The sequence below is a fragment of the Alligator mississippiensis genome, chromosome 11 (assembly GCF_030867095.1).
Source record: "Alligator mississippiensis isolate rAllMis1 chromosome 11, rAllMis1, whole genome shotgun sequence".
In the NCBI taxonomy this organism is placed as follows: domain Eukaryota; kingdom Metazoa; phylum Chordata; order Crocodylia; family Alligatoridae; genus Alligator; species Alligator mississippiensis.
This window is the reverse complement of record NC_081834.1, coordinates 21,780,634-21,808,276: the sequence shown is the minus strand read 5'-3', so window position 1 is coordinate 21,808,276 and position 27,643 is coordinate 21,780,634. Positions and strand designations below refer to the sequence as shown.

Below are 27,643 nucleotides of genomic sequence, written 5' to 3'. Positions count from 1 at the left end.
GTATTGTTTAGCGGTATTATATTTGAAAATCCTATTATGATCAGTAGGATGCTTTCATCTGTATTCGAAATGTGTTTTTCTATGATGATAAATATTAAGTATTTAAAAAAAAGCTCATCATGGTACTCTAGGTTTTTGATAGAGGCAAAGGATTTTACATGGAGAAAGATTTGACTTTCTGGTGGGTACTGTTTGGAGGAAACAGAGTAGATCTTATTTAGGTGATTTTTTTTTTTTAACCTGTATATCCAAGCCAATTTCGAAGAATTAGGAATTCAAGTCCCACCCCCAAAAATAATTATGTGCTTTCGGGTCATTCCTAGTAATGCAGAAATAATGACTCTTCAAGTCTCCAGCTTCACTGTTACTGGTATTTTACAGTTTTATTTTAGTTGGATAGCTCATCCAGGAGTTAATCTTGCCAAGTGTGGAATACTCAGTTTCAAATCCAGCAAAACACGCTAAATATGTGGTTAGCTTGGCTCTATGTATGTGTGCATATATTTCGTTGATCTCTGTACTAAAAGTCAGGTACATACAACTTTCAGGATCGAGTCTATTTTGCACCTTATCCTGGTTTTCAGAAGTTTGAATCTGCTTGGTATTCTGGAAGAGTACAAGGTACCCTGAGCAAGCGTGAGTATCTCTCAACAAAGTTTGTTGTTAGTATATTTCCTAGTGTTTTTTAATATGAAAGAGAAATGGTATTTTGGTGGGGAGGGAGCATTACGTTTCCTATTATCGCTATATAGGTTTACAAAAGAAACCTTCATTTGTTACTAAATGAAGGTTAAGGTAAGTAGCTGTCAAGATCAGTTAGAGAGACCATAGGCATGATCTATGCCCCCAAACAAAATAAAATCTAACTGTGGCACCATTTAATTGTATAGTGATTACAGTAACTCTTTAAGAACAAGAGTGTAGTCAGTACCTCTGTCCCCTTTTCTGTCCTGTGCCCCTCTCTTGCAATGCTATTTCCAGATCCATTTCTTCTCCTTGTTCTGTTAAATCATAAGTATTTTACTAGCTTTTAGTATATAAACATATTGGGGACAGACAGAAGTGAGAATTTTTACCTGATTTAGCCACAGAAAACAGTCTATAGCTGTGGTCAAACACAAGTGCTTGGCTGCAGACAGCTTAAAAAGGCTGATCAGGTGAAAATCTGAACTCTTATTTCATGAGGGGTCAGAGGAAGATATTTAGAAACACTGTAACTTCTGTCTCTGCTGTCTTCCAGCCTCAAGCTGTTTTCAGAATGGGAGAAGGGAAAGGGAGCAGAGGTAACTTGGTTTGAGGCTTTTTCAGCCCCTGCTCGAGGGTGGGCAGGTGTATTGGAACCCCCCCCCCTCCCCACCCAAGGTAGGGAGGCTCAGTTTACCTACCCTATCCTCCAGCCTGGGCTGGGGACCCCAAGAATGAGCTCCTTCTGTTCCCTTTCCACCCTCCCATTCTGAAACAGGGACAGGCTGGGAAAGAAGAGGAGCCAATGCTCAGAGAAACAGGCTGCAGCCAGCAGCTAGATTCCACCTCCCCGAACCAAGTCAACACCAGTGTTTGGGGGCAGGGGATCGTTGTAACTCTAAACATTTCCTGCAAAGGATTCTCAGTTACAGCAGGGAGCAGCACTTCTCTCTGCACCCTCGTTCCTTGGTGTCTGGTGCTTTATTCTACTGTATACATGTATCACAGGGTGTGGACATATGGATGCCTAGAGCCCCCTTTTTGAAGGATTCCCTTTTTAAGAGCAGCAGTTGGCACAATTGTTATATACGAATGAGTGGAGAATGATCAGATTTAGAACACCTGCTCCAGCTTGAACCCTCCTTCCTCTTGTGTTAAAGTTGGAGCAGGTATTCTAAATCTGAATCATTCTCCGCTCATTCACCTGTAACAATTAGAATGTGTCAGCTGTTCCCATTTTGAAATATTCCCCTTTTTGAAAGGGCTTTAAGTGTTTACATGTCCACACCCACACGTCACACTCTTTTTTACTTGATTATGGACTCCAAGATATACATTGAAGCAGAGCTTGCACCTCACCTAGATGGCTTTCCTGTTTCATAGTTGGTAGGGTCGGAAGGGACCTCAGCAGATCATCAAGTCCGACCCCCTGCCATGGCAGGAAAGAGTGCTGGGGTCCAACCACCCTGGCTAGGTGATTATCTAGCCTCCTTTTGAAAGGACAGACTGCCCCACCTATGTCCCCTCTACTACTTACCACCATATCTAGCCAGTTACCCATGTAAGAGTAGCATGTACCTTAATTCTGTACTTCCTGGTTTTCAGAAGTTTAAACAAGGGTTACTCTCAAGCCTGTTCCTCCAAACCCTGACTCCCATTGGGTGGGCAGAAGGGTGAAGTTAGATCAAACTAAGGCAGTAGAATCCCTCCTAGCTTCTACCAGGGGGCAGGAAATGGGATTCATATTTTCATAACAGCCTTTAGTTGTGGCAAGAATGAACCTTTGCATCTGGTTTTCCTACATAGCTAGCTCCACAACTATTTCACTTCCTCTAACTTCCTCTTCATTAAATATGGCTGGCCATACTAGTTGTTCAAGAAATAGTTTAATGATACCAGCTTCTATAAGAGAGTGAGGAAGGGACTCAGGCCTGCCTTGAAGGCAGGGAAATTTCCAGGTCCTTTGTGTTCAACTCTACAAAGAGGGGCAGACTAAACTTTTTGTTCAGTAATGCACTCAATAGTGTTTCTCTGAAGTTGAAGTGGTTACCATGCACTAGTTTGGGTAAGCATCCAAAGCTAAGACTCCATGAAGTCCAGTCAGAGAAGTAGTTTGATTTGGCAGGTCAGAGTTTTCGCTTTTTTTTTAATTTGAACTTTTTCAAGGTTAAAAAATGCTGTTTTATTACGGGTTGCTGTATCTTGAGACCCCTTCCTCAAATGTTCTCAAACCATTGGCGAAGTGTAAGGGATGCATGCAGGTGCACGTGCAACCCCTGAGATTGGCAGTGCACCCCTGAAAAAAGCACCACCAATGCTGCCAGCAGTGCCTGCGGGTGGTCACTGCTCATTACCCTTCTCCCCTTGCCACTGACACCCCCAGCGGTGTCTTTGGGCAGGCGCCGATTGTCACTGGCTGACACTGCTGGTGGCATCTGCAGGTGGTTGCTGACCACCGGTTGGCGCTTGCCACTCCCCCGCCACTGCCACTGCAGTCACTGCCTGTGGGAGCTCCCTGCTTGCTGTTGCCACACCCCTGCTGCTGCCGCCTGCAGGCAGTCACTGTGGCCCCCCAGTCTCTGGTGGCATGTGTCGTTCATGTCTCAAACGATCCTAAACCTGTGAGGTACACCCAATTTTAAAAAAATCTGAGTAAGCATGAGTATCTGTAAAAGGTAACCTGCTAACAGGAAAAGAATCAGAGAAAGGTAAAGGAGAATATCACATTGAGATATCCAATGGAATAAGAAAACTTTAAGGAGATTAATACAGCCTGAAACAATTGCTCTGATAGGTATGAATGGCTGTATTTCTGCTAGTGATTGTTCTCATTTCCCCTCCCCAGTATGGGTGCTTGAAAGACCATGATATGCATGAAGCTCCATAGTCTTAGTACTGGTTACAGCATACCCATGTTCTGGAATAGGGAAAGGGGCTAAGATTGCCCCAACAGGATGCTCCTATCCCGTTCTTAATTTCAGTATACAAGAAAGGCTCATACTGCCTTAGACAGACAAGTTCTTCCAGGGCTCAGTTCCAACAGGGGATGTGGAGAGATGCTCAGCTATACCTCAAGAAACAACTTTCCTTCAGTTCTTGACACATCCCCCTGCTCCCTCCTATACCCATCTCCCCTTTCTCCTCTTGCCCAGCTATCTATTTTCACACTGTCCCTCCTTTTGGCCCAGACTTCCCAACCTCCTCTCTCTTTTCCTAGCAGACTTATAGGAAGCAACAAATTTAAGAACATGTGGATTAAGAGCAATTAGCAAATCTACCTTTAAACAGAAAAGGGTTCTTAACCTTAATCATTGCAGTGCTGGTCATTGGCTATAATGTAAGGCATATTGTACTGCTCTGAGACACTTGATAGAACTACTTTAGCTGTAATATCCTGAGGAAACTAGTTATGTGATGGATTTGACTTCGAATTTCCAGGATTTTGTGTTGAAATCAGACCCTTTGTATAATTTGACATCAACTTTCTGCATGTAATTACAAATCTATCAGAGAAACAATTTAACGTGTGTCTGGCCACAGATAACTGGTTTTACCTCTGGCTGCCTTTGTTTGTAAAGGTTGTTCAGAGGCTAAACAATCAAACCATTCTGAATTCTTGATTTCCATATCTACTCTGCTGAATAGGAAAATTAATGTTCCTGGTTTGGAAAGAGGAGTTTCAAAACCTTTCTTCTTGGCAATTTCTTCCTATGAACAGATATCTATAAAGTGAGGGCACAGAGTTGGAGGGAAACAAATAATACAAGTTATTTAATGCTGAACTATCACTGCATAAGATAACAAAAAGTTATACTGGAAACATTGATTTCTTTTCTTCTCACAAGAAGTTGGCACAGGGGTTCAACAGATCAATCTTCCACCTTATTAGATCCTGTGCTCTTTAAATGGGTTCCCGTCTTGGAACATTAATCAGGTCACAATTATGTTCTATAAAGTTAAATGAGGACTAGTAGATACTGATGGTGGCCAGGGTGGAGAGTTAGCTTACATCATGACAACGAGGTAAGATGCTTCCAACTAGGTTTGCAGGGAGAAAAGAAAGTAGGATTCTCTTTCTCTCTCTCACCCTCACTGTCTCTCACTGTGTGCCCCTGTGCATGTGCATCCTCTCACTCTCTCTCACTGCCTCTCTCTTGCTGCCTTGCTCTCTTGCTCTCGCTGCCACTCTTTCACTCTTGCTGCCACTCGCGCTGCTGCTCTTGTGCTCTCGCTGCCGCTCTCTTTTTAAATTATTACCTTGGTTGAATTTCTGGACCCAGGACTGACCCCTAGGGAACCCTACTTGGTAATTCCTCCCATCTAGACATTGAGTCATTGATGACTCATCACAAAATGATATTACGCCTCTTTTCTTCTTTCAGGGAACAGCCATTAATGTCTATGTGGAAGATGTAGCTGTAGGAATTGGATGAAAATAAAATTCCCAGGTGTCCCTGTTTTAGTTTTGATTAATGAAAACACACCTACAGGCTTGGTGGAATCAAACTGACTAGCACTATGAATGAAAGGGACCTGGAAGCAATAACAGACCACAGTATGAATATGAGCCAGCAGTGCGATACTGGAGCCTGTAGGGCAAATAATATTCTGGCAGGCATCAATTGATGCATCTCCAGCAAAACTGAGGTGATTCTTCTGCTGTACTCAGCACTGGTGAGACTGCAGCTGGAGTACTGCATCCAGTTCTGGGCACCATGCTTTAACAAAGACACAGACAAGCTTGAGAGAGTCCAAAGAAGAGCCACCCATATGATCAGAGTCTTAAAAGGCAAGCCGTATGAGGAAAGGCTGAGGGATCTGGGACTCTTCAGCCTGAAGAAAAGAAGGCTGAGAGGGGACCTGGTAGCAGCTTACCGCTACACTAAGGGAGTACATCAAGGGCTTGGTGAGCAACTGTTCACCAGGGCACCTGAGGGGAAAACCAGGAGTAATGGCAACAAACTGCTGGAAGATCGATTCAGGCTCAACATTAGGAAAAACTTCTTCACAGTCAGGGTGCCCAGACTGTGGAATAAGCTCTTTCCAGAGGTGGTGCAATCACCTACCCTGGAAATCTTCAAGAGGAGACTAGAGAGTCACCTCGCTGGGGTCACCTGACCCCAAGGTATCTTTCCTGCTTGGTACAGGGGCCTGGACCTGAGGATCTTCCAAAGTCCTTCTGGCTTTACAATCTATGAATATATAGATCATGAATGTGAATTTGGATGCTTATCTTTCTGGGATCCTTTGACTCTAGCTGACTTCCTGGCCCTGGGGCAGGCAGCTGGACTTGATGATCTTTGAAGTCCCTTCCAGCCCTTATGTCTATGAAAGCTATGAAAAATGGACATTCTAGTAAATAAAAGCTAAAATATGCCAGGGTGAAATCATAACCTTATGTGAATCAAAGCTTTGTGTTACTGATTTCAGTCAGTCACCTTGCATCATTTAGGACTGAGCATGCATAATAATTATAATGTATAATGTGCAATAACCCTGAGTGTGTGCAGTGTTGTTGGGTTCCTTTTATTCAGTCTCTACTCCTACAGGCCAGTTACTTATTAGCACAGTCCTCAGCTCTTGTACCTTGCTCAGGCTAATACTCAGTGTATTGTTTAACTGTCTGTACATTTATGGACAGTCACTAAAATTTCAGCATAAAAAATGTCTGTCCCTAGAATCCCTAAAAAAAATCTTGAGCTATCCATAAAAACAGTAAGCAGTCAGAGCTGAATGAAAATCCCTGGTCAAAAAGAAGCTTGGCGCAGTGTTGAAGGAAAGAATGAGCATAGCAGCATCACATGGTGTCCAAGCAGAAGCACAGCACCCTGCAGAGATCCTTCTGATAATTTCAAAAGGGATGATCCTCCTACCCTCATTGCCCTATGGGGCACCAAAATGGGTAGTATACTTCCTCTTTCACAGAAGGATGAAGGATTTAATTGCAAGATAAAAATTGGTGTAGGGAAAAAGGTGCAAGTGGAACATGTCATTCCAAATCTTAGCAGTTGCTGATGAGCACACTTAGAAACTACTAGGATACCCAAGACCAGCACCTGTCAAAGTATACAAGTGAAAGCCAGCAGATATAGCTATGAAGTTATCACTTAGTACAGCCAAATTAGTACTTCTGCTCTCCTGCTACATCCATCCTGTGTTGGCTGGATCTGTATTCCTCCTTGCCCACCGCCCGCCTCCCCTTAAATAATACTTCATTTGCTACTTTAACCACAAGCAGGTTTTCCATTTTATATGGAATTGTTTCCATTTTATATGCAATTGTTTGTTGTATGTAGTTTGGGATAGATATTTGCCATAGGTGTTTGATTAATCTATTTCTTCACCAATTATAAGATTTGATTGCTAATACCTATACAGCTGTGTGTGTGTATGTGTGTGTTGAGGAGGGGGAGAAGAATGGGGGGAGCAAGACCATTTGAGGAGTTGAGGCCAAGCTGTGATAGTTTAAGGAAATAAGGCTAGGAAGTAAAATGAGAGAAGTGTACGGAATTTAAAGTGCTCTAGGACATTTAGGTGCTAAAAATGTCTGGAAATGTAGTGTCAAACACATGCTAGTTTATTGTTCCTAGCATACTATGTCTGGGTGTAATTATATTTCTTCTATAACTAAAAGAATATTTGTGGCCAGCTCCCTCACTGGTGTCAATCAGTGGCATTACCTCAATTAACACTAGGTGGGGATCTGGTCCCCTCTCTTTCTAACAGAAAACCTTAAACATTTGAAACCTACTATTTTAAAAATATGTAGTATGTACTGAACTTATGTTCACTGGGATGGAAACCGCCTGGGTGTAAATCCCTTTTCAAGTATAGAACTCAACACGATTTATGTGGAGAGTTCTATTAAAAGTAAACTAGGTATTAAGGAACATTTCCAGAAGTATTAGTTAGTGTGGCTAAGCAAGTTTTGTAGATAAACACTTAAAAGGCTGTAGGCAGATTAGAAAAATTCATCACAGCTTTCTGACAATATCTGTTAATCTATTTATTTAGCAGGATTTCAAAGTGAAGTGTACTTTGGCAAGGACTGTGCACTGCAGTTGTTTCTGCTGGCCTCAGAAAATTAAATTAATTCACTTGAACTCCTTTTTTGTTATTTGTTTATTGTCAGAACTCTCTTGATGACATAATCTACCAATAGCACAATTCTCTGTGTCATTTCTGGGCAGGTGCACTCATGATTTTTTGCCTTCTGAAAATGCTTATTGCAGGAGGCTTGCAATTAGAGCTTTGCCAAAATACTTCTCCTGGCTGGAGAAAAAGAGGAAAATACATGTCTAGAGTTTACAAATAAAGAAATTTCTGAGTTTTGTGCCTGATTTCATTTGGGGTTGTATTTAGCTAGCCAACAACACCAAAAAACAAAAAGGCAAATAAAATACATGATTCACTTCATACATGTGATGAGTCGCATGGAAGTCATTAACTTGGATTCTTTGCTTGACTCGAACTTTGCCAAATAATTCCTTGGGTGCTGAGGCCACGCCTATATTGCCTCTCTGCTGAGTATGCAAGCTTTGCTGAGAAACAAGCTGTGACCTCTCCTTCCCACTCCATGTACACACAATACCTGCAATTAGACAGCGTAGAGGGGTCTGGAGTGTATACTCTAGTGCTGCTCTCTGGCTCTCTGTCCTTGGAAAGACTGAGAGCAGGTACTGTGCTCAGGATGCCTCCAAGCTTAATTGTCAGACTTGGGTGCATGTAGGTGAGGCTTGTTTGTCTCAGAGGCTTCATAAACATTGCCTTTCCTATGATGTCAAGCCCCTGTTTATTGCCTCATTCTAGGGAAAGCAGTACATTTTGGTCTCTGCTGAGTGAGTTTGACAAAGAGTGAGTAACTCCTTTAAGGATTCCTTCGTGCCCCCCCAGCCCTCCTTCCCCAATTTTGTATGGGATGGTTTAGCTATGCATGATCCTAGCTCAGGCAGGGAGTTGGACTAGATGACCTCCAGAGGTCCCTTTGAACCCTAATTTTCGATGATTTGTACCTAGGGGAAAATAAAATCACAATGATTCTAATCTTTCTGGTTCTGAAATACCTGGAGAGCTAAAGGGCTCTGATTTCACCTAACTCCAAGCAGCTTCTGACAGCTTGACCTGACCCCAACAGTCTTCTAGTTAATTAAAAATCCCAGTTCCTAATTCAGCACAGCAGGCATTCTGCACCCTCTGGAACTTACTTTAGATTGTGGAAGGCAGGCACATCCTATCAACATCTCTTTCTATGGTGTGAACAGCTTAATTTGATAAGGAGTGCAGGGCCCAGTTCTGGTACAGCTCTTCCCCTTTGTGTGATTAAGCATGTGCAGTAGGTCGCACCATTCAGAGAATTCCAGAATGTTGTGAACTCTTGAGCTCATGTGGTCATTTGACCTACTTTGAGGGTATGAGCATGTACGGTGCTTGTGTAGGTTTTGGAGAGAGGAATGTATTCTCCTGGTAAGGTAAACCGAGGGAAATAGTGATTGACAAGTAGGGTGAAGTGTGCAATGGAATGGTAGCATATGCACTGGCATATGATTGGTCGGTGTGAGGATGATGCCTGTTTCTGGGCTATTGGCACATAAAAGCCCATCTCAGAGAGTGAAGAGTGTGCTAGAGAGTGAGTGAGCTTGCCTGGGAGAGTCAATATCCTGCAAGCAGTAAGGTTGGAAGCAGCTATGGATGGCTCTCCCCTTAGCTCAGTATTGAGTGGATATTGGAAGCATTCACATCTGAGAGTTGGGGCTGACTAAAGGTGTGCAATGTGGGTGGGAGTGCATTTAAATGCTGCAATTCTTGAAGATGTGTGTATATGTGCACAAAGTATCTGTATGAGGCCTAAGTGTCTGTTTCCATGTAGGTGGAGCTATGTGCCTTGCTCCCTTGGGCTAAGTGCTAAAAGTCAAAAAGCCCAAGGCTGAATTGATTCAGTCTTTGCAGTTTAGTCCAAACTGCAGAGATTAAATTAGGAAACAATTAGACACACATTCACTTTTAAGTCAGGAAATGCAGCCATATGCCTGCAGTGACTCAGTCCAGATGCCAGGGGGCACTAGAGCATCTCTCTTTGGCACACAGCTAGCATTATCTGTGTATTCATTTCCTCTTCCTGATGCCCCTGAGGTCGCTGGGATTTGCAGTCCAGAATCACAGCAGAAGGACTCTGCAGGGTTGCTCATCTCTTCCTCTTCCTGCTTCCAGGTACCTCTGGGATGTGTAGTCCACAATCACAGCCAGCAGTAACATTCAGTAAGTTTGGCAGGGCAGTGCAGGGCAGGGCAGGGCAGCTCTGTACTTGGGGGAAGGGGGGTTTAACCCCCCTCCATAGCCGCAGCCGGGGTTTGTTGGGGGTGGGGGCTGTCCTCCCCCCCCCCCACCTGCAACTCTTCTCTGCTGGAGCAAACAGCACAGCACAGCAAAGCATGCTGGGGGACTGTGATTTAACTAAAACCAGGAAGGAGTCTGGGACAGAAGTTTCATAAACTAGTTTGACCCAAATCAGTCAAGTCTGGTACTACATTCAACCAGTTTTATCTTAAACCAGTTTCAGCCATTTTTAAACTGGTTTATATGCACTGAACTTCTGTTCTGTTACAGATTTTAAACCAGTTTCTGATGGCTTAAACTAGTTTACATGCAACTCCTGTCCCTAGCTTTGGAGATAGCTTGACAGACAGAGATTGAGCACTGGAGGGCCCAGGGAGGCCAATGGCTCATCCTGTCAAGTAATTAGAGCAATGTTGATTGTGGTTGTTGTTGTGGTTACTATCATTGTTTTTGTTTGTTGTCCCTTTAATAAATATCCTTTCCCCCACTGATGTGTGGATCTGGGTTTTTGTTCAGGGATTAAACCAACTGTCATAGGGTTTGATAGATGGCCCATGCTATTGCACCCTATTTGTGTTATAAATTTAATGGTTGATTAATCACGCAGTAACAGATCATCGCCTTGGGTGGGCTTGAGGCAATTGGCCTATTTAAATGAGCCCATGGTCAATAGATTGAAAACCCTTGTTGTTACAGGGTCTGATCAGGCAGGGAGATCAGAAAGTGTTCTCCAGGCAGTGGCCCTTCAAAGTATCATGAGATGATCCCATTTCTCCATGGCAAAGTGATTTGGAGGTGGCCCATCTGTTTTACAGGGGAGTTTGTTGAGGAAGCAGATACCAACTCCACCCCCTGAATTTTGAGTTATGTGGTATGCCTGACTTCACTGCTGGGCTGTTATAACAACATGGAAGCAATATGATATAAAAATTCACTGTCACCAGGAGATTCCCTCTATATTTGAGACCTATCAGGCTTCCTTCATCATCAGAGCTGCCCACCTTCTGCTACTGATGGCTGTCATAGCACATTCTCCACAGGCTATGGAACAAGCGTGTTTCTTGCTGCTGCCGTCATCCAGGTTCTCTGAGTATATTCTCTGAACCTCGCCCTCCCTCTTCCAACCTTTTAATTAGTTATTTAAATTGCTTCTTTGAAGGAACAGGAGAGTTGTGAGACTCTTCCCTGTCACAGATCATCAGGTAAGGGTCTCTAGTAGGATTAGATACTTGCCTCTCGCCTTCCGAGTGTGGTCTTTAAAAAGGTATTAAGAGAAAAATAAAAAATGCCTCCTCATAACTTGATTCTTCAAAAATGCAGTTAAATATGAGGGACTGAAATGAGTTTATTCCTAACTGTGTCCAGCTTTTATTCCTTACTTCCCTATTCAGACTGAGTAGCTTACAGATGGTAGGCTTCACTCCTCCCTCAGGCCTCCTTTAAATGGTGTTTACTGAAAGGATCTGCATCATTTCTTAATACTTCTGATTTTTATAGGTGTCATTCATTAAGCATGTATCCATAAGAAAATGAAGAAGAGGCAAAGGACCGAAGAAGAGCTATTGGGGAAATTGGTTAAATGTACTGAAGTATGTGGAGGGTGAGTCCAGTCCTTTTATTTGGCAGGGGGAGGAGGAAGAAATGTATTACAATTAATTATAGATAATATAGAAGGAATGAGGCTGAAGGTATTATCCTGGGCTTTTACAGGGGCTGAGAGAGATTATTTCAATCAGTACAGATACCATGATTGCCTATTTGAATGCTTGGAGAGGAGACGGTGTACTGCTCTGCAACCTTATCAATGAGCCTGTTTTCTAGGGAAATTTTGCCTCTTCACCTTGGGGGGGAAAAACACGTTATAAATAGAAGCAAAAAAAAAAAAAAAAATCCTAAGAAACAAGGCTGCAAGAATCTGACCATCAGTGCTACTGGATACCAACCTTATTTAATTATATAAACAGGGAAACAACTAGGTTGCTTAGAATAAGCTGAGCCCTAGTCCATCTGATTTAAGCAAAGGTGGCTGATGCACTTGTATTGCTGACTCAGGATCACTTTCTCTTTGGAGGGACTAGATGCCTCTTCTGCCACAGCCAGTCACCTCGTGGCCTATGCAGTGTGGAGAGCAGATGTAATAGAACTGCCAGCTGAAGTTATCTATGAGCTTGGCCATGGTAAAAGAACTGCTGGCACCAAATACTAATAATGGTCTTAGACCAGTATCATCACTGAACTGCAACTGACTCCACAGGTGCCAGCTCTTGTTGGCTGCAGGAGAATAATTTGCAAGCAGAAAACATTCATCATTTGCTTTAATGAGGATCAGGCTTCAGGCAACTGAAAATTAGGTGTGTGAAAGTGCAGACTGCAAGGCTTTAATGTTAGAGATATCCAAAGCAAAGAGTGGCAACTTTTGGACAGCAATATTTAGTAGCTTCTTGGGCCGTAAAACATTCCCATAATCCCTTGTTTCCATCTGAACATCACATGAATCCTGAGCCTGTGATTTTTATTTTTAAATATAAATAAAAGTCAGCCTAAAATCAGTCATGATTTCATTTATGAAAAGAGAGTCCTCAAATTAGTCCAATAACCTGAAAAGGTTGACTTTTTGCTGGGTTCTAGGGAGAAGCGTGATTATTGACACTTCTTCAATGAGTTATTGTTTAGATTCTGACTGGACCAACTGTTCAGTCCAACTTCTGCACAGCAGAATGGGTTTTGGAAGGCGGCAGTCAATGTCATAAACCACTCTGGGCTCTAATGTAGAAGAAATTACAATGAAAAATATTTTTTGCTTCTACCCCCCACTACTCTCCCTGTCCTGCTGACTGCTGAGAGGTTTTTAAAAGCCCATCTCCATCATGAGTACATGGTTGGTTTTTACCCTTTGTCAGGCACAAGGGGAGGCAGGGCAGTCTTTTGAAATTTCTCAGCAGTCAGCAAGAATAAAGTAGGCATCCTAGTGGCAGGCACAATTTTTAGCTTCCTGATAACAATTGGCAGAACGCTAGGAAAAGCTATTAAAAATGAGGTTCGATCACCCAAGTCTATTTTGGCCTATACTTAATGAGATATGTCAGCTAGAATTTACAATAAGTGGCTAATTGTTAATAATAGACTTCCCTAAAACACTCCTATTTTCAGCAGATCTGCACAATGCAGCCCCATGTGCTTGCTCAGTTTTCTAGCGTTAGGTATTTCGGGTCAACTTATTGCTACAATGAAGGACCAGGATGTGACGGGAACAAAAGCATTGTTAACTATATACAGGTGGATGCCATATATAATACTGGACATTTATTGCAGAGGCATTAAAATGATTTTAATGTAACCACCAAGATATGCATATGAACATTTGATTTTATTATAACTACTGGTTTTCCATTCCCTGTCTGAACTGTTTCCAGAACACAGCCCTACATGGACACAGACTTATGAAGGATAGTTTTGTAAGACACTAACTCATTGTCTAACATAGTCACAAACTTTCTGTATAACCTTGGGCAGCTGCTTAATTTCTTTATACCTCAGTGTTCTATCTAGAGATGTAGACAATAATACTTTCCCAAGTGGCCAGTGTGGTGTGAATATAAATCTATAAGTAGCTGGGACATGCTAACCTCTTATGGTATGTAAACACACAGATAGTGTACACTCACCTCTTACTCTTACCCTGTATAATTACTTGATAAGAATAAGTGTACAGCTCACTTGTACTGCCAGAGAGTAAGATTTCAACATAAATAAGATTGTATGAAATTAATTTTATTAATTGAACAAGTGGCACATTTCATCTGACACTGCTGAGGAACAGAGAAATCTATAACATGGGAAATTTCCAAACATTGAACTTAAATGAGCTATTCACAGTTTCCCCTGATACATCAAGATGGGACAGACAGTGGAGAAGAAGAGACTGCAAGTAGCCTGAAAAGTATTAGGGTTTTATTTTATCCGTTTGTAATGTCCTAGCACTGTGCAAGAATAAGGATTGGTTTAGAAGCAGCAAGTAAACTATAATTTTCCTATGGTGATGTTGCTTACTGACCACCGTCCCCATGATCCTGCATGTAGGTCCAATGGCTTATTGCATTTCTGAGGGCCAGATCCAACGATGGACCTGTGTACCTCTAAATTAGGTACCTTGTTCCATGATAATTTTAGGTGGCTCCTGGAGTTCTTAAGACCTGTATTGTCTGCACATTAACACCTGAAACTAGTTTTAAGCACTTGTTACATGGTTCAGATACAGCCACTCCAGAGCATGATTAACTCTGATCTGTGTTTACACTCAGGTTTAGCCACTCTAGGCTACACCTGAGTGTATACACCCCACTTTCCCCACTGGCATGGATTGGACCCACTGCCCTCTTTCCCTGTGCCCCCTCCTGCAGCCCTTCCCAACACCCAAGATCCCTGCTCACTGCCCAGTTCAACCTGGAACAGAGCAGAAGCCTGGCAGCAGGGGCCAGGGCTGGGCAGGCAGGAGAGACAGATGGTGTAGGCAGCCACAAAAAATGGGAGGGAAGCCCAGAATGGGAGCGGGGAGATTCTTACCTTTCAGTCCTCCAGGCTCCTGCTGGCCTGAATATATGACTGCACCAAACTAGAGCTAGCACTAACACTAACCAACATTTGTGCAGGTCACATTATAACATGTAACAAGGCCCTTAGGCACCAGGGCTAGGGACAGACATTCAAAATGCCTGAGCCTGAATTGATTCAATCTTTGCAGGTTAGTCTAACCTGGTTAAGCCAAACTGGTTTGTAACCACACACACATCCCAGAAATGCAGGCACATGCCCACAGTGGCTCAGGTTAGAAGCCAGGGGTCGCTAGAGCAGCCCTCCCTTCCCTTCCATAGTGCTGAGCTGAGGGGGGTATGGCCAGGCCCTGGCAGGACGCTCTGATTAGGGAACGTTCCCCCACCCCCAATTTCTGAGCAGTCAGCAGGGAATCGATAACACAGTGTTTATCACCCCATTAAGAAAACAACAGAGGGGTATTACCAGCTACCTGTTGATTCTGCCTTTGTCATGTCTGTCATAGCATGGACCCTAGCCAGCATGCAGTCTGCTAGCTACTGCTGAGAGGTGTCTGTGTAAGGCAATCCCTGCTCAGCAAGAATGGGGGAGGGAAGTGGGGAGCAAGGGGAAGCCAGGCAGATGCCTGCAGTCTCTGCTCAGCTCCAGCGAGGGAGCAGAGGGGAGGGGTCAGCCCTGCTGTGGAGCAGAGAGCCCCACCCAGCCAAGAGAGCATGCCAAGGTTCTGGGGTGTCTGATTTAACTTAAATCAGCAAGGGGTCTGGGACAGACATTGCATAAACTAGTTTGCCCCAAATCATTTAAATCTGATACTACATTCAACCAGGTTTATCTCAAACTGGTTTCAGCCATTTTCAAACTAGTTTATATGCACTGAACATCTGTTCTGTTACAGGTTTAAACCCGTTTCTGATGACTTAAACTGGTTTATGTTTAATGTCTGTCCCTAGCCCAGAAGGAATTGAAAGCTCAGGGTTAAGTGCATGGGTCCCTATAACATATATGGAGAAAGTTAGATGCCTCAGAAAGGCACTCCAACAAATCAGCCCGATGAGCAGTGAGTGGCCCAGAGCTGGCTAGTAAGAAATGCTGAGCATTGAAGTATTTCTGAACTCCCATTTCTTTCTGGAGCTTAGACATATGACTCAGGCTATAAGAGAATTGCCTTTATCTACTTGGGATGCAGAGCCTATCATCATCTCTCATGGTAAATGCTTAAAATGGTTCTTAAAATCCAGCACGGGGAATTGGTGCTGCCTGTTTTTTAATTGCTTAGTGATCAAAGCATTCCCACAAGAAATGGGAGGCTTGAGTTTTAGGTCTAGATCAGACTGTGTAGAGAATAATCAAAGACTCATAGGGCCAGAGGGGCTACGTCCAGACACGAAGGCATGTGTAGTTTGTGGTGCTGCAAACCACACTTGGGGAACACTAAAATGTGCCTCACACTGCATATTTGCATTGTGGGGCCAAAGTTTGCTACTGGGAAATCCTGATAGAAAAAAAAAAGTGCCAGGAAAAAAGCTGTATGGTGCACGCGACAGGAACATATGCCAGGAGACATGGAGGCTTGGTCCTCCAGGGAGACGCTTTAGCTGCCAGCCAGAACATCTCTACTCCTGCAGTTGTGCCCTGGCTCCTCCAGGAGCCAGGAGGAGCTGGGGAAGGGCAGGTTGCCTGAAGTGGGGCAACTTGTACCTAACCAAAGCGCATGTGCAGGCACATACACTGCTGCAAAAAGTAGCGGCACAAATTTGTGCCACTACTATTTTTGCCACTGCAAGGACACGCCCCTGCACATTTGGACACAGGCCAGGGAGAGCAAGCAAGAGGGAGCATAGCATTGTTGCCTAGTGGTTAGGACACTCATCTCTGGGAGGGGAATCCTGGGTCCTGTTCCCTTCTTCTGTTTTTTGACCAATGGCTGTGTAATGTACATAAAACATTATAGGAGCAGGGATTAGAAACCAGGATTTTTTTCCTATCTCATCCCTGCATCACTCTGCATCACTTTGCAGGCTACAGAAACAAGCTGTCTGTTGCTTACTCTTTCTGGCCCCAGGAATCTTGTATTCTTGATTCCGGTGACCTAGCTTCAACAGGAGGGCTTCAGGGTACTTCACCCAGAACATGCCTCCTGAATGTACATTCTCCTGTGATTTAACAGTCACACTACTTCATTTCTGGATCCAAAAGGGCCTAGGGCTGGGTGCCAAGCTGTTCAGACCAGCATAGTGCTGGGCATGTTCCAAATCCAGAATTACAGTCACTGATCGAATTTTCAGGTGAAGAAGGTAGTGTCTGATGAGTTTATGCACCTTCATGATTAGGTGATCATTGCGCAGGGAACTTTTGGATTGCATTTTGGATGTAGGAAGGCTTTAGCCCACAATTCATTGCAATTGTAGCTTTACAGATTCAGTTAATTTGCAGAAAGGCCATCAAATTAATCTTTAGGACTAACTGTGGTACTTTCCACTTCATGCATAGCTTGCCTTTTTTTGTTGTTGTTTTTTTGTTTTTGGAGAGCCGTTGTTTAAATTTTCCCTAAATGTTAAGTTGAACTTATTTCACTAAATAGGAATATAACTATGATTTGAAAACTGACTATTGCTAGTATGTACTTTTTTGATGTAGTGTCTTGCACTTCTTTTTGTTAAATTAATGTAAAATGCTCATATAGGCAAGGTCTCACAAAGGAACTCAACATTTCCTTGTTAGGCCAGTAGTTAATATGACTGAGACTTACAGCAAGGGGGTTCTTGTCTGGGTACAACAGGGAATATAATAACTTTATTAACCCAGTCCATCAGATTGCACCATCATTGGTGGCGCTTCTCAAAGCAACAATTATGTTATTTTTTTAAGGGCCAGATTTTCAAAGGTATTTCAGTGCACAAAGAGGCAGATAGGCTCATAGGTATTGAACTCCTATAGAGTTAGAATTGGGGGGATAGATAACTGCACACTTCCAAAAACTCAACAGCTTAAAAAATCTGGCCCCATATGCCCACTCCTGCAGTCAAGGAGAATGGAAGTGTTCCCTCTGATATAAGGGAACACTTGCATAAGGAAAATTGCTTTGTGATCTATTAAGGGAGCACTCACACCCTGCAGCAGCTCTAGCAAGCAAAATCTTATGGGCGTGATTGTGCCACCACTACTAATTCTATGCAGTTCTTCACATGTGTGAGTAACCCATTGACTTTTTTTTGCAGAGAAGCATTGCTTATTGTCAGAAGTAGGCTCGGGGAGGCCTCTGGGGTATAATACACAAAGTGCATGAAGGATCCATTTCTCCCTTGAGAATGAAACTGGCATGTAGTGACAGACAGGGTACACTGCTGCTTCCATATCTGTCTTGCTTTCCTCCATTTATATTGGCTCCTTTGACTCTCTTTATGCTTTATTTTCTCCTATGGTTCATTCATATTTTATCATCTCTTTTCCTTTGTCTTCTCTCCGTTTAATTAGACTTTTTTTTCCCCTTTACTCTTTACTGCCTTATCACGGACACCACTTTTTCTCTCATTGCTCCTTTAGCCTCCTTTTCTCCTATGAAAACAAAAGGAAGAATTTGAAAGACACTGGAAAGACATAAGGCTAAAATTAGCGAGCTGCTTCTAATCTATAAAGGGACACAATGATAAAAATAAACTTGACTTCTTGGGCCAGCATCTTGGGCTTGTGTATTTAGTTTTTAATTTCTCATTATGGAAACAAATGCTCAGTTAACTATTCATTGTGACACTTGTCCCTCTTTGCTTTACGTATTGCATTAAAAGTCCTTTCAAAGACTAAGGTAGGTGGATTTCTTTATCTTGTTAATCCGATTAGAAGTAATATTCAGGATATGTTGATGCCCTCAAAAAAAGCATTCAGAACTTATCAATTAATGCCTTCTTGAAAAGCAATCTAGATTTGATCTGACATATTTAAGAGAAGAAAGAGGACAGAAAAAATATAATGTAGTATTAATCCTAATAGTGAACATCTGAAGTAACTCTGAAGTAATGCTATTTCATAAGAGTTGCATTTTTGGCACAAAGACCAGAGCTTAGCACCTACCTTCCAGATAACCAGTACATTCAGCTTGGGTTTGCACTAATTTCAGTATTTGACATTTCAGTTGACATTACTCAGCAGTAAGCAAGAGTGTGAACTTAGCATTCTGCACCTGTTCCGTATATGGATCGTCTTAATGCACACTAATGGAATGAAGAGATGAAACATCTACGCCAGCATTATCAACATTAAACTGATATTAAAAATAGCAAACAAGTGATGCAAAGCCCTAATCTTATATACATACACTGATTCAGGTATGGAATTACCCTGGAATGAATCTGGAGTTTACCAATATTGGTACGTGTAAGTGTATGTTTCATCTGTCTGCGCACCCATGTTGGTGTAGTTGAATGGTCAGTTGAACAAAACCCCATAGTACTTTACAGGCCTCCACTAGATGCCTGCTCTACCTCACCACCCATTCTCAATTGCTCTGGGGTCAATGCATGTGACCTAGTCCAGTATCTATAGGACATACGCACATCCCATTGTATGCTAGGCCGTCTCCGCACTGGTATACCCACCAACAAATGAAAACCCCTATCAACCCATCACAATGTTGTCAACCAAAAGGAGGCTTGAGAAAGCAGTTGACCTTTTAGCACTCTGAGGTGAATCTGCTTGGCAGTAGACAAAAAGTGAATAATCTATATAGCCATTGGGTCTCAGATGGCACTCCATGGCCAAAACCAGGACTGGCAACCAGCAAATAACAAATGTAAAAAACAGTATAAAAAGGTTCAGGATGCCAACTGTTGCTTAGGTGTCAGGAAAATCTCATGCCCCTTTCACGGACAGTTGTTTCTGATACTGGCAGAATACAGCAGCAGGCCATATTTTGTCATGGATTCTGGCCTTTCATTGGGAGGTCAGCAAGAAAAGCACTGCAGAAAAGAGAGCGTGAGGGAAAGCTTGCTCCTTGTGGTAACACAGGAATAAGAATTGATCTGACTGTTCTGATGACACCAACATTGGTGAACCCTGGACAATCAGCTTTGTATAAATTAGACTGCCTTCTTCCCCAACCAAATTGTCTGTGATGCTAAGGTCACTAGTTCAGCAAGAGTAAACAGCCCCCCACTCCTCAAAGATCCATGTAGCTTTGTTATGGCTGGTGTCATGGATATCCACCCACTCCCATCCACCTGCCACACACAGGCCAAAACAGTTCTGGGTCTCAGTGGCGATGCATAGGGGGTGCACTCATTGACCAGCTGTGCTCGCCGCTTAGATGATGGGCAGGGGGGGCAAACGGGAGTGTTGGTGTTCCTCCTGTGAGTGCCAGCTGACTTGCGATCAGCCATGGGGGAACCGCCCCCCCCATCAGATTGGCCATGGAGGAACCCCCCCAGTCAACAAGATTGGCTAAGAGGGCACCTGTTGCCCATGCTAGGCCTTCTCTGGGATTTGATCACCATGGTCATTCTGTCACAGTTATGGAAAAACAGCTCATACAGCAGGTGGAAGATGCAGATTGAGGACGATCAAATAACAATATATTAGGGCTGTGCAAAGCTTCGGTTCCTGATTCAATTCAGTGGAGATTCAGCCCTATTCAGTGGCTGAATCTCCAAATTCAAATTGAATCAGGAGACCTTTTAATCTCTCTGAATTGAATTGGAACCTTCAGAATCGATTTGGAGAGATTTAGAAAGATTTGGTGATTCGGACATAGACACAGCTTTAAATGTTTTTTCTACACATCTCAAGGTACCAGGTGGCTCATCAATGCTGTGATGATGGAGTGTCCCATAGGAGCGTGGGGAGAGCCCCAGTGCACTCGACAGCAGACCCGGAAGTGGACCAGAGCACTTCTGGTTCACTTCTGGGTCCACTGGGGAGGAAAACTACCCCCCCATACCCCCTAGCTTAGCAACTGGTGCTTCCTGGGTCTGGGGGGCACCCAGGGTCCCCCCTGCGGCCAATCACTGAGCCTGGGGAGCTCCTCCCTAGAGTGCTCTCCAGTGGACCAGGAAGTGGACCGGAAGTATTTCTGATCCACTTATGAGTTCACCCCCAAGTACGTGTCCCCCCCCACTCCTGTGGGATGCTCCATCCACCCCAGTATCACAGCATTCACGAGCCATGCCTGGTACCTCATGGTATGTAGAAAAAACACAAAGCTGTGTCTATGGCTGAATTGCTGATTCTCTAAATCAGCATCGAATCTTCAGACTTGGATTCAGCTGAATCGAATCGGGGACAGTGATCCAAATCAATGAATCGAATCACTGTCCCCAATTCAGGCTGAATCTGAATCGAACACGGCCCATTTTGCATACCCCTACTGTATGCACTCCTTATTGAGACACCCTGAGCAATGCCAGGACCAAATGCCATTGTTCAGCCCCTGCCTACAGGAATCTGAACCAACAGTCATCCCCCCTGTCCTTTTGCACGGTGACAACTGCTGAAAGAACCCTTGGCATCATCTTTTGCTCAGTAGGTGAATAACCATTTGGGCTGTGTCAATGCGGTTGTCTTGGACCAACAACATTGTGTCATTTGTTTAAGATGGCTCAGGAGAGGCAGGGTCTTAAATGGTAGAGGGAATCTATTCTCCCATAATGCTTGCCAGTAGGGCAGCATAAAGCTGGTTTAGTTAGGGGCTATTACTACAGAAAAAGTAGGTGATAACTACAGTTCTGTTCATTGTTCCCCCATGGTGCACTTTTCCATTGACACATGTATCAGTGTGAAATACACCAGTCTATGTTCATCTATAAAGTTATTCTCCCACTATTTATATAATACTCTTTCTTTGGAGTTTTGGGGCTAGACTCCTATGCAGTGTTATGTAGCATGGATGTAAGTGAAGATAACTAAAGTGGGTAATAGCTGGTAATGCCCTAATCCTTTGAGTTCTACCAGCATTTTCTTGAACTAGACCAGTTTCGCCCACTCCTGGCTTGATGAGTAGCACAGGACCAGCATTAGGGCATGATCCCAGTCCTGTGCACTGACTTGATCCCACATGCTGATCTGGCCATGCACTGGTCCATCTGTACTTTCAGTGCTTCCCTGCTGCCATATTTCTAGACCAATGGGGAACTCTGCCAACTGGATGATAAAGTTCCATGGGCTGGATTTGACCTGCAGGCCAGAGCTTGAGGAACACTGAACCAGACAATAATACAGTGTTGTAATGTAGAGAGATGTTTGAGCTGTATCTTAGATGCATGTATTTAACATCAGGAACACTAATATGGTGGTAGAGTATATAACTCCCTCTGCTTAAAAGAAAAGATGACAATGTTCACTGAATGCATACAAGGAACATTCACTTCCAAGTCAATATCAATCATGTGGATGCAGGGCAAACCTTTTATCCTACACTGCAATAAAGTTGTGGCGGATATCTGGCTAATTTCCAAGCCAACCAAGATTTAAATCCTCTGTCTTCAACAAACAGATTTCATAGAATTAATTTAGCCTTCAAAGCCCAAAGAGGTCAGAGCTAGGTCAACTGACATCTCTCCTGCACAGCAACATGGTTTAGGATAATTATGCTGTGTTCAGTGCTGTCATACTGACTAAGCTAAGCCTAAAAATACTAAAAAGTGGCTTAGATGATTGCACACCCTGCCAGCATGGCTTATTTAATAGCTTGTTCAAATGGATCAGTGCAGGGTTTCATCTGTGCGCCTCTTGTCCAATGCCAGTGCAGATCTATCCTGCAAGCAAAATCTTACTGAGTATTAGTAAAGATAACAATGGGTTTCAGTCTAAACTTTACTGAAACCCATACAAAAACATTAGAATATCAATTCACTTGGAGTTACACCTTTAACAGTAAGGTCTGCAGAATTATATATTCATTATTTTCCCATCTAAGCTAGTATACAGCAGGAGATTTAGCAAAGATTTTTGTTTAATTATTAATCTGTGCACATAGACTGTTAAGAATATATGCATAGTTCTAAAATTATAACAAACTAACTTTCTGTAAGAGACATGATGTAGGCACCATACATATTTCAATAAAAAGAAGATAAATGCTTATATGGATAATAGATGCATGTCCAAGGCCAAAACACCAGCCCTATCAACAGTCTATTGCTTAGAACAAGTCTAGAAATGGCCAGCATGTTCTGCTCATTTTCTGTGTATGAAAGCAAGTAATCTTCTATGCACTTTTATACAAGTGGTGTACAGGTTTCCCTTGTTTTATGTTGGTTCTGTATGTGTGAATTTGCTCTTATGCAATGACCCCTTTTATATAAAAAAATTGTTATATGCAAGGTAAATTCACTCTTATGCGATCAGTGTGGTGGAAGCCCGCAGTCAGCTGCTTTGTGTGATGCATTTCGGGAGTGACACGCTCCAAAATACAATCTCCTGTGTGGGTCTGTGCTCCTTGCTTGTTGTCTGCATTGTGTTTCCATAGTTGCCATCCCCATTATGGCTTCTAAGTGTCCTGCTAGCTTAACATTTATCACCACTCTGTGTTGTGTGTACTGTTTGCTATTGGTGAATAATAGGTCTGGGGGTCAGAATGGTTGAGGTCTTGGAAGGTAACTCTATTTGTTACTAAAAGAGTAACAAAGTGGGTTCCCTTTATGCAAATTCGAGTTATGCGCCATTTTCCAGGAATGCATGCACAGCATAAAGTGAGGGAAACCTGTATTGAAAAGTAGTTCACAGTATAGGGCATGAGTCAAGAAACTCATCCATGGGTGATCCTACCCTTCCCTATTCTGGTGGCTTCAACTGTTCTTCACTCTCCTGTTGCCAAAAAAAGAGGGGCTTTTTAACTTCCCTTTTGTTATTTAATTTAGTTGCCCTGAAGAGTGCCAGCACAGCTCAATCTATACCTGCTTTGCTGGTGCTATCATGACCCCCTATACACAACTTTGCAGTGTGTTGGACCAAAGAGCACAGCAGTTAGCATAACTTGATTATGTACCAGTACAGGCTCCCCCAAGAGCGTGCTTTGGTACCAGATGGTGGGCTGCAATAATTTCCATCCTTGGAGGCTATTGAGAAAAAACAAATTGCACAGTGCAGTATTGACTGATTCCTAAAGGTCTTCAGCCTGCTTAGGAACATGGGATAGATCAGGACACCAGGCACAAGCTCTGCAAAATGCATGGACTTGATACATAAAATAAAGACTTGTGTAGCTGGGAGGAAGGGAAGGTAAATCACAAGATTTGGGTTTGGAGGCTGAGCCACAGAGCACATGAGTACCAGCCAGCATAGGTATAACCACAAACATTGCTGCTTTCATTAGCAAGGTAAGTTGGGCTTTGTATTTTCATTATTAACATTAAATAAAAACTTTATTAAATATGAACAATGTACTGTCTGTCACAATGTACATACTGTGCCATGTTTCCTATCCCATGAGGCACACACAGCACCTTGTCAGTATAAGCCTAAAAGCCCTGCTCTCCTGACTATGCCTTATGGAAAGGCTTGTAAAGTTGGGGTTGAAGTAACAATAACTAGTCTCGATTTTGTTTCTTAATGGCAGGTGGTTCTTCAAACCTGCACATTTGGTTAGTTAAAGCAGTTTTGAAAAGAGCATTTATAAATGTAGAAGAGTAGACCTTAATCACTGCTCCAGCCAAATGCGTTGCTAAAAACCAGAGTAAAAGGCTCTTTAACGTAGACCCTGATTCAGCAAAGGTTTTAAGCATATATTTACATGTTGCATTCAGCCGGGCCTTAGTTACAAATATGCATGAATATAAAAATCTTTTCCTTCCCCCTGTACGTGTCTATCATCCACTGACATCAGGAGAAATTGCTCACACATGGTCTGAAAGGAGAGGACCTTTATATGCTGAGCACAAAGGAGAAGGGAAGCTGAAGGAAATAATAATTAGAGGAAACTAGAAAACAAGAAACTCAACAGTCTGGTTTAAAAAATTAGAGAAAAAAATAGGGCTTCTCCTATAAATTACATCATTTGTTTAGCAAAGTTTTCATCCTACTTTTAATCTGTGAAATGGCTTTTCTGGCTAACTGCAATAGATGAGAAGAAATGAGAGTATGAATGTGCTGAAGTGAGTTAATGTCACTCCAGAAGTGCCTCTAGGTGCCTAAGTGTCAATGTGATTGCATAATTGAGCATAAGTGCAGCCACTGTAAATGAGAGTGGTTGAATGTTGTCTATGTACCCCATTTTGTTATGTTGTGCTATATTATTCAATGAGGCAATTGTGATGTCCTGTCAGAAACAAATACCCATTTTAGCAAATACCTAACCTGTAAATTGCAACTATTTCAAGTTATACCCAGACAGTTTCAATGCCTGAGCAATTTGCTAGCCTTATGCAATTGATATTATACATCTTTGAGGGGCTTTGCTAATAACAACATTTGGCTGTGATAATTTTTTTTAGATACTCAACAAATTGGTCATCTTACTGATGCAAACATGTAGGATATATTCTATTCCTTTGCATAGAAGTGGCTGATTGAAAGACCATGCTAATGCCTTACCTACTTTCTTTTGAAGTCCCTTGAGTTTCCATATAGGAGCCAGGCACAACTGTCTCCAGATGATACTGAAGTGTAATCATTTCTTCTAATAAATTTGCAGGAAAGGAATTTAATTTAATTTTAGTTTTTAAAAGGTTAGAGAGCATTACAGCATTATTATCCTGACTGGCATAGAAATTGGAATCACTTTGCTGAGCTGAAGTCAGTTATTTTAAGGCTGTCTTTTAGAAGCTAGCTTTTACTTTGAATTGTTCAGGTGTATTAAAGTTAATTGTTAGGGTAGGCAGTTGCAGGATTTACAAACCCAGATATAAAAAGCAAGAAGTGTTACAGGCTATAGCTTAATTGCACTGACTCTCATAGAAATTGAACTGGCTTTGCAAAACTCAATGGAATATTTCAAAGAGCTGTTAACACCTCTTGGAAAGCTTTCAGTTTAGACAGTTTGCTTACATAGTATATATTTTCTCTGTTATTTTTTCCTATTTTGTATTTCCTAAGTTATTGTTATAAAGTTAGGGGACCTGGTTCCCTCTTCCTTTATTCAGGCCCTGAATACAAAAGAGCTACAAACTATAACTTTTAGATAACATTTTTTTAATGCACCATCCTCTGGAATATTATATCCCTGCTATTGATTTTTAAAAATTCTCTATACATTCTGTAAGTCTTAAGAAGAATCATTATGTACTTGCACTCCATTGTTTCACTCTTATTAATATGTAGAGCACTTTTTCTATGTGGATAGAGTACATATGTGGATATGAAATAATCCATTGAAGCTATTCAGCTGTAGTAACTAGTGTAGATGAAAGGAGAAAGAGATGCAGAGCTTCGCCTTTTTGTTTTTAATTCTCAATTATTCTATGTCACTAAAACAGGCAAAGGCTTAGGACTGTTCCATTGAGAATCACTAAATCACTATTCTGGAAATTTCCAGAAGGAAGGCCAGCCAGGACAAGATTGTCTGTGTACAACTTTCATCCTACATAGGTTTTCAGTGGAAGGTGAGTGGTGCACAGGCCTTGTTTAAATCCTCTGTAAGGGATGAATGTTCTCTGAGTCTCAGATTCGCCAGTTTTTTTCAGGATCCCAGCTTTAACTCTTAGTGCACCTGGAAGCCAATGCCAAGCCTAGCTTCTATATAAGAGGTAGACCAATAGATCCTTAAACTCTGAGACTGGGCCTTTGGGGTACAGCCAATAGCCTAGCAAGGGGTGGGTGACCATAGCACCTGCCCTAGGTGCCTACCCTGGGTGGTGTGGAGAGCACAAAAAAAAAAGCAGCAGTTGCACTGTGGTCCTTCATGCTGCTCTTTAAAATGCTGTTGCCCAGCGTACTCAAGCATCCCGTTATGCTTCTGTTTACAGCCATGTTTGAGTATTAATGCAAAAATAAAGTGCAGCAAGGCTGGCAGACTTTCAAAAACAAATCTGCATTTACTGATCAGCTGCAGTGGAGAGTCCTTTGGCCAGAGTGACCAAGCCAACTTTAGACACCACAGCAGCAAGACTATCTTCCTTTGAAATCAGTGTTGGCTCTCTGAGCACCTGTCTTGTTTTCTTCAGCAAAGCTTCAAAAAAAGTCTTCAAACCTTGTTTTCTTTCATTCACCATTGGGCCTCAGTTATTAAAAGGTGATATATAGTGACCGAGTCCTCCATTGTCTTTGCTGAAGTGTTGCTAAATACCCATCCAGTTTTGGGCTGGCGATTTCATACTGAGCCAGGCCCCTAGGCATTATTACCCATGACTTAACTTTCAGCCTTTACTAGACTTTAGCTCATTCAATCCCAATGGATAATAGTATGCATGCAGATGAAAAATAGAATTCTGAGTTCATAATTATCATAAAAATAGTAAAATCCTTGCATTCTCTATCACCATAGTGGTTATCACAGCAAACCAAAACTTAGATTGGATTATCATCAGTAGCTAAAGGACACAGGGAGCTGGGAGTAAAATTGCATGAACCAAGCATGCAGAGCGGGTGCAGCGAGAACTCTCCCTAGGATGAAAGAGAATTTTACGTATGAAATCACTACAGATTCAAACTCATGCATCTCTTCCCTAAAGCTTCCATAATGTAAGTAAGCAATGAAGAAGGAACTTAGATCTACAAGAGACATTGTTATAGGAGGTTCAGTTGTGTGCCTGGAAAGTTGAGTTATTCTTTACTGTTAATTTTACTGCATTATTACTGTACAGCTAATTATGCTGCTCCTACCATTGCTCTGTTCTAGGATGAAGATCCAAACATGCAGATAGTTTGCAAATGCTCAAAGACTTCAAATTCAGAAGCTCAGAAACCCGGAGTGCAGATTGAGAGGCCTCTAATGGCCTGTCATAAACAACAGTAGCCATTGAGCCTTTCCTAAAGTGAAGAGTCGTTTGATTTCATCTAAAATTACGCTGCTGTTTCATTACTATATGAAACCTGGTTTGGTCCCCAATTTAAATCAACCTGCTGTACCAGTTTTAGTGCCACATAAGGTATACCTATTACTTCCAGCCTGAAGGTCATGGCGAATCTGCTTCTCAAATAAATATTACTTCAT

At 42.4% G+C, this 27,643-nt stretch overlaps 1 long non-coding RNA gene across 2 annotated transcripts; it reads left to right on the top strand.

Moving 5' to 3' along the window:
* Positions 1 to 332: 332 nt before the first annotated feature.
* On the top strand, positions 333 to 27,643 carry LOC109280619 (uncharacterized). 2 transcript variants are annotated; one of them, XR_009455441.1, is made up of 4 exons: positions 333 to 636; positions 11,515 to 11,617; positions 25,968 to 26,093; positions 27,329 to 27,643. It is a non-coding gene; the product is annotated as an uncharacterized LOC109280619 (long non-coding RNA). The 2 variants fall into 2 exon arrangements; XR_009455440.1 differs by lacking the exon at positions 27,329 to 27,643 and adding an exon at positions 26,975 to 27,202.